Consider the following 8,423-nt stretch of genomic DNA (forward strand, 5'->3'; position numbering starts at 1 on the left):
TATATGTCTAATGAGGGGTGCTCTTTGGTAATAGATGTCTAATGAGGGGTGCTCTTTGGTAATATATGTCTAATGAGGGGTGCTCTTTGGTAATATATGTCTAATGAGGGGTGCTCTTTGGTATTAGATGTCTAATGAGCGGTGCTCTTTGGTAATATATGTCAAATGATGGGTGCTCTTTGGTAATATATGTCTAATGAGGGTTGCTCTTTGAAGATAAGGATGAATACTCAAGGCAAATAAAGTTGTTGATTGTTTGTCCCTCCTCAGACTCTGTAGAGGCCCTTCTTCTAGACCAGGTGGAGAAACTCAACAGGCAGAATGCTGAACTTTCCCATGGTAACGGGGTGGTTCTGGACATGCTCCGCGCCTCCGTCGTCCAACCAGAGGACCTGGAGGATCTAGAGGGGGAGGAGGAGAAGAGGAGAACCCCTGAATGGGAGGAAGAGCAGAGGGCCAGGGAGGAAGAGGAGGTGGATATATTTGGTGAATCTGAGCCTGAGGAAGAGGAGGGGAGGGAGGAACAAGTTGGAGAGGAAGAGGTGGAGAAGAGAAGGGAAGGAGGGGAAGAAGAGTCATCATTGTCACTAGAACCTCTAGAAAGGTACCTTTTGAAATGCAACCCATCTTTTGACATTACTATGACTGTAAATTGCAACTTCTGTACACTTTCCAAAATAACTACTGGCTAATTACTTAACATAATTAATAGTTGATTTGATATTTGTTTGATGTTTGTTTGTTATTTAGCTCTGAGGAGTTAGGTGAAGTGGCCGTCAGCAGTAAAAACTGTGTCACAGAGGAGGACCTACTGAAAGATGACCTGAAAAAGAGCAGAGTGGGGGAGATGAAAGAGGAGGATGAAGAGGGAGGAGTACCTGAGGGGGTAGAGCCTCAGGCTGCCCAATCAAAGGCAGAGAAGATGAAGGAGGAAGAAGTGGTGGATGATGGACAGCCAGAAGAGTACTACATTGGTGAGGTTCATCATTTCACAGAAATGGAAACTGACAAATGTTTGAAAACAAAACAGGAAGCTAATTTGGACTTTTGTTGCAATTGAGGCAACATTCCTAAAATAAATATAGTATTGACGTAACTTCTGTAAATGAAGTCTCTTGATATTATCCTGGGTTGGCAAGCAGGCTGAAAAACTGTCAGAAACCCTAACGACTACTCTGTCTTCCTAGTCAGTCACTCACCACACAGACCACATTACTTAACCACACCTTGCATGTTTAAAAGTTACAAACATGTCACAGCTGGCAAATTGGATTATGAAATGCTGGCATGAGCCGTTTGGTTACTAAGACAGAACAGACACTATCTCCTGTATGCTCCCTATCCACTATCCTGTCACCTCACTCCATTTCCCTTATCCCTCCCTCCCTCTCCTTTTCCCCAACTCTCTCCTCCATCTCTCTCTATCATCTCCAGACTTTACCCCTCCGCCAGCAGCCCCCTTTGACCACCGCATTGTGACTCCAAAACCTCACCAGATTGCTACCTTCTACGCCATTAACAGAGACGAAGTCCTAGGAGGGTGAGTCAGAAGGAGAGAGAGAGAGAGATCTTGAAAACCAGACCCTTTGAAACCGTAGCATTTGAACATTTTGGGAGGCAACGCAGATGTCGAGAGAGAGGGAGGGAAAGAGAGAGAGAGACAGGGAGAGGGAGGGGGTGAAGAGAGAAAGAAAGAAGTGGCCAATAATAGAGAGATACAACAGGGGATGGATGGCAAGCCCAGGTAGGGGATTCATAATACACTCACAGTTCAATTAGACCCTCACACATACACTCCACTAAAACCCTCAGCTCTCAAAACTCCACAGTCAGGCAGTTTATTTTTACTCCACGGTATGTGAAACTCACACACACACACACACACACACACACACACACACACACACACACACACACANNNCACACACACACACACACACACACACACACACACACACACACACACACACACACACACACACACACACACACACACACACACATTTGAAATACTTTACTTGAATACAGCAATCAAATTTACAAAAAAAAGGATCCAAATAGTTCAAAGGTCCCTGTATGCATGGCACTCACGGGTACAGAAAGCACCTCCTTCTCCAAACAGCTAGGCAGCTATGCTGCCCAAACCAGCTGAAACAGAGCAGTACCTACAGTAGGCAATTGCTTTGCCCTAGTTRTTTTCAGGCCTGCAATCTGGAGGCCACACACACACACATACACACTCCCCCCTAGCTGAAATGAAATCAGGGGACATTTCACACCTGTGTTGGGGCAGTTACAGTATTTTCCAAGACGATTTAATTGCCCTCTCTTGGGCAGATGATTACATTTTTCTTTTTACAATCGCTAGGACACATTTCTCAATACTTAGGTCACTATTTCAAAACTCTTTACACAGTTCTCCTAACCAACTTTCAGCTTGGCATAGCAGTTAATCTCACATCCAAAATGCTCTAAAACTACCAAAACACTTCATACATGTCTCAATCAACTCATTATTCCATAACAGTAGCAAAGGTTGTCACCCAACAAGCACACGTTGTAACTCATAAAACAATGACCTAAACAACACTAACAACAGGGAGCATTACACAATGTTTACTTTTGTAAAAAGTCTTTACAGAAAAAGAATGACACCTCTCTACTGTTTAGAATTCAKTGCAGTATATGTTACAGGAATGAATCAGACATGATGCAATATGCTTCAATATGCTTTATGTCATTTTCTGGCATTGAGTGATTCTAAAATACAAGAATTTGTATATACACCATCTACCAATACAGATACAGTAGCAATGCTAGTCAACCCTGTTTTCTGCATTTGGCTACAGGTTCTCATCCACATAACATCTTATGTCATCTTGGGCAATACACCTAGGAAAGAATCTTTGGCATCCCTGGCAATCTTCTGCAGATATGTCCAGGCATCCAGCATTCATTGTGTCAAGGAGGGACATTTGATCATGTGGATGGTGGTCATAAACCTTCCACCTCCATGAGGAAAATAATTCCTCTATGGGGTTGAGGAGTGGAGAGTAAGGTGGGAGGAAAAGTGACACCATCCTGGGATGGGCTGCAAACCACTCTGTGACTGCATGGGACTGGTGAGCTGCAACATTGTCCCATACAATTACAAACGTTGGCCGATTTCACCTGACTGCAACCCTTTCCTCACCTGGCACAACCCTTCCATAGAGGTCATCCAGGAATGAAATGAGACGCTCAGTGTTATATAACAGCAATTCTTCAGAGGATATTGCTGCACACATTGTGATGTTGGCACCCCTCTGGCCCGGGACATCCACTGTGGTTCTTTTCCCAATCACATTTCTTCCTCGCCACCATCTTTTGGCCAAGTTGAAACCAGCCTCATCCACAAAGATGAATATGTGGGTTGTTTGCCTGGCTTCAATCTCCATGACTCTAAAATAAATCCACAAGGCAACATAAGAGTCAGGGTATTACGGTAGTTTACATTATACCTAAAAACATGCCATTGTGTGCCTCTGCCCTGTTTGGTTTTGTTCAAAACTACTTCTGTATTTTATAGGCATCTTACCTGGACATATTGGTTCCTGAGTTGCTTGACTCGTTCAGAGTTCCTCTCAAAGGGAACAGTGTACAACTGCTTCATCCTAACTTGAAGTTGTTTCAGGACTCTAGAAATAGTTGTTATGCTTACATTGTGAATATTTCCAAATGTAATGTTGTCTGCCAACACTCTGTCCCGAATCTCTGTGAGTTTTATGGCATTGTTTCTGATGACCATATCAACAATTGCAGTTTCCTGCACAGCAGTGAAAATCCTACCTCTCCCGCCTGCGGGAGGTAACCGTTGGGTCCTAAGCAGAAATACAAAAACAATTACACACAAGTGGGTTTGGAAGCTTTGCTCATTTTACTTCTTTAATGTGCAGTTCAGTCAGATGTCCTTGCAGAATGCACATCTTACCTTGTTTTGCTGGAAATTTCTTATAATAGATGCCACTGTTGAGCATTGCAGATTTGGCTGCACTCTCAGACCAGCCTCTCTCATTGATAGACCAGGATTTATTACATGATCAATTATAGTAGCCCTAATCTCATCTGAGACTACAGCTCTTGATCTTCCTCTCAGTCTTCTTCCACCACGCATACGTACTCCTGTCCCTCTCCCAGCCACTCTTCTTCCTCTGTCAGCCACTTCTCTATCTCTGGCTGGGTCCATGATTACATTACAGTACATKATTATTCCTAAGATGTTCCCTTTTGTATCGACGGTAATGAAATTGAAATTGAAAAATGAAAAATGATCCCCAGTTTAGCCCATATAGACTGCTGTTGTGCTCACTGTGTGAAGAGTTTTGAAAAAGTGTGAGAGAGAGAGAGAGAGAGAGAGAGATCTGTGAGTGTGCATACCATCCCTACAATGACAACCCAATTAAAGAATGATATAGAAGAGTAAACTTTACTATAATGTTATTGTTAACTTAGCTCTATTGTACGTTGAGGCAAAAAGGACAGGGTGTTATAAAGCATCACTGTTATTCATCTCGGCCGCCAGAACCAAAGCAGCTCCTCAACTTTTATGTTAAAGCTGTCACAAGAGACTACACTGTTTCTGAACTTGTTTCTCTATATGTGATGGTGGGATCATAGGGGACGTTTTGGACAAGTCCACAAATGTGTGGAAAATTCTTCTGGACTGACTCTGGCTGCCAAGATGGTCAAGGCCAGGAGCCAGAAAGAAAAGGTAAGGATCATAGTGATTGAGATGTGAGACCTGAAACAGAAGCTTGATTATAGCTGCTTCCCAGATGCCACCCTATTCCCTATTAAGTGCAACAGGGCCCTGGTCAAAAGTAGTGCACTACATAGTGAATAGGGTGTCGTTTGGAACGAAGCCATTAATATCAGATGTACAGTATGTGTCCAATGTCCCCACCACCATTAAGATGGATAGATATTTTATCATAGCACATAAGTAATAGAATACCATTTTAAAGTAGCTTTATCGCCCTCATATCCACTGCACATGTGGCAGTGTGTCAGAGTCAGTCTCATCTTATGCTTTCCTATGGTCAGCTGAGTATAACATGTGAGATAAGATAGTCGTCAGATGTCTGTGGCAGTACATAGCTGGATGAGTACGTTATCATGTCAGATATTCACAAAGTAGTTTTCCCACCAATACCACAGCCAAAGCCATAGCTGGCTCAGGTTGCTGTGTGGTACTGTAGGTCTCAATAACCAACCCCGTTGGCACTGTCTGTGTGTGTCTGTTTCTGTGTCTGTCTCTCTGTCCGTCTGTAATGTGTTTCTGTCTGTCGTTCTAATGTTGTTCTGTTTCCCAGGATGTGGTGAAGAATGAGATCCAGGTGATGAACCAGCTGAACCACGCTAACCTTATTCAGCTCTACGCCGCCTTCGAATCACGCCACGACATCATCCTCGTCATGGAATAGTAAGTCCCTCCCTCCCTGTGTGTGTGTGTATTTCTCCTCTCTACACTACACCATATGTCTACTCTTTAAATCCCATTGTGGGACTGTATTCCTCTCTCTCTACTGTAGTCTATGATGACTGACTGTCTCTCCTCTCCTCTCTATGTAGTGTGGATGGCGGGGAGCTGTTCGACCGGATCATAGATGAGAACTACAAGCTGACAGAGCTGGACACAGTGCTGTTTATCAGACAAATCTGTGAGGGACTACAGTACATGCACAGGATGTACATCCTGCATCTAGACCTCAAGGTAGGACAGGACTCACCCTAGCTCTCTACTTTCATATCCTCAACAATCTGTCACTCTGTTACTTTCACGCTCGCGGCCCCCTTCTCTGTCTCTCTCTCTCTCTCTCTCTCCCTCACTCTCTCACTGTCCTATTGTTTTTTGTCTGTTTCTTTTGCAACCTTCCCCATTGTACTTTTCAACACTTTACCTTTCTATAGCTATAGCTCTATCTCCATCTTCCTGTCATTGTAGCATAATAGCTTAGCGATGATGCTAATAATTGCATGCTGTTATTTCCTTTGTCTCACTGTTTTGGGTTCTTTAATATCCTTTCCTAGCCCGAGAATATTCTGTGTGTGAGCAGAGCCACAAACAAGATCAAAATTATTGACTTCGGGCTCGCCAGGAGGTAAGTTCAATTACCAGTGGTTCCTGGCTTGATACAGGGCAGCAAGTAGCCTAGCGGTTAAGAGCGTGCCCAGTAACAGAAAGGTCGCTAGTTTGAATCTTCAAGCCGACTAGGTGAAAAATCTCTCGAGGTGCTCTTGAGCAAGACACTTAACCCTAATTTCTCCTGTAAGTCGCTCTGCATCAGAGTGTCTGCTAAATGACTAAAATGTAATCTCTTAACTTTCTTTACTCGCTTTCTCAGGTATAAGCCCAGGGAAAAGCTGAGGGTGAACTTCGGAACGCCTGAGTTCCTGGCTCCGGAAGTCATCAACTATGAGTTTGTCTCATTCCCTACGGACATGTGGAGTCTGGGGGTCATCACTTACATGCTGTGAGTCCTGATATCCACTAACCATTACATTGCTGGGGGTCCTGATATCCACTAACCATTACATTACTGAGGGTCCTGATATCCACTAACCCATTCATTTACTGAGGGTCTGATATCCACTAACCGTTACTTACTGAGAGTCCTGATATCCACTAACTGTTACATTACTGAGGGTCCTGATATCCACTACATTACATTACTGAGGTCCTGATATCCACTAACGCATTACATTACTGAGAGTCCTGATATCACTAACCGTTACATTACTGAGGGTCCTGATATCCACTAATCGTTACATTACTGAGGGTCTGATATCCACTAACCGTTACATTACTGAGAGTCCTGATATCCACTAACCGTTACATTACTGAGGTCCTGATATCCACTAACTGTTACATTACTGAGGGTCCTGATATCCACTAATCGTTACATTACTGAGGGTCCTGATATCCACTAACCGTTACATTACTGAGAGTCCTGATATCCTACCGTTACATTACTGAGGGTCCTGATATCCACTAACCGTTACATTACTGAGGGTCCTGATACACTAACTGTTACATTACTGAGGGTCCTGATATCCACTAACCGTTACATTTACTGAGAGTCCTGATATCCACTAAACCGTTACATTACTGAGGGTCCTGATATCCACTAACCGTTACATTACTGAGGTCCTGATATCCACTAACCGTTACATTACTGAGAGTCCTGATATCCACTAACCGTTACATTACTGAGGGTCCTGATATCCACTAACTGTTACATTACTGAGGGTCCTGATATCCACGAACTGTTACATTACTGAGGGTCCTGATATCCACTAACGTACATTACTGAGGGTCCTGATATCCACTAACCGTTACATTACTGAGAGTCCTGATATCCACTAACTGTTACATTACTGAGGGTCCTGATATCCACTAACCGTTACATTACTAGGTCCTGATATCCACTAACCATTACATTACTGAGTCCTGGTATCCACTAACCATTACATTACTGAGGGTCCTGATATCCACTAACTGTTACATTACTGAGAGTCCTGATATCCACTGACTGTTACATTGCTGGGGGTCCTGATATCCACATTGATGGGGGGTCCTGATATCCACTAATCGTTACATTTACTGAGGTCCTGATATCCACTAACCGTTACATTACTGAGGGTCCTGATATCCACTAACCGTTACATTACTGAGAGTCCTGACATCCACTAACTGTTACATTACTGAGGGTCCTGATACCACTAACGTTACATTACTGAGGGTCTGATATCCACTAACCATTACATTACTGAGGGTCCTGGTATCCACTAACCATTACATTACTGAGGGTCCTGATATCCACTAACTGTTACATTACTGAGAGTCCTGATATCACTAACTGTTACATTACTGAGGTCCTGCGTATCCACTAACATTACATTACTTGAGGGTCCTGATATCCACTAACTGTTACATTACTGAGAGTCCTGATATCCACTAACTGTTACATTACTGAGAGTCCTGATATTACTAACTGTTACATTGCTGGGGTCCTGATATCACATTGATGGGGGGTCCTGAATCCACTAACCGTTACATTGATGGGGGTCCTGATATCCACTAACTGTTACATTGCTGGGGGTCCTGATACCACATTGATGGGGGGTCCTGATATCACTAACCGTTACATTGATGGGGTCCTGATATCCCACTAACCGTTACATTGCTGAGAGTCCTGATATCACTAACTGTTACATTACTGAGTGTCCTGATATCCACTAACTGTTACATTGCTGAGGGTCCTGATATCCACTAACTGTTACATTGCTGGGGGTCCTGATATCCACATTGATGGGGGTCCTGATCCACTAAACCGTTAATTGATGGGGGTCCTGATATCCACTAACGTTACATTGCTGGGGGT

The 8,423-nt window shown here is 43.4% G+C and overlaps 1 pseudogene; it reads left to right on the forward strand.

Moving 5' to 3' along the window:
- LOC111975529 (myosin light chain kinase 2, skeletal/cardiac muscle-like) overlaps positions 1 to 8,423 on the forward strand; it is a 22,574-nt pseudogene that overhangs the window by 4,689 nt on the left and 9,462 nt on the right.

The sequence above is a fragment of the Salvelinus sp. IW2-2015 genome, linkage group LG16, assembly GCF_002910315.2.
Source record: "Salvelinus sp. IW2-2015 linkage group LG16, ASM291031v2, whole genome shotgun sequence".
NCBI lineage: Eukaryota > Metazoa > Chordata > Actinopteri > Salmoniformes > Salmonidae > Salvelinus > Salvelinus sp. IW2-2015.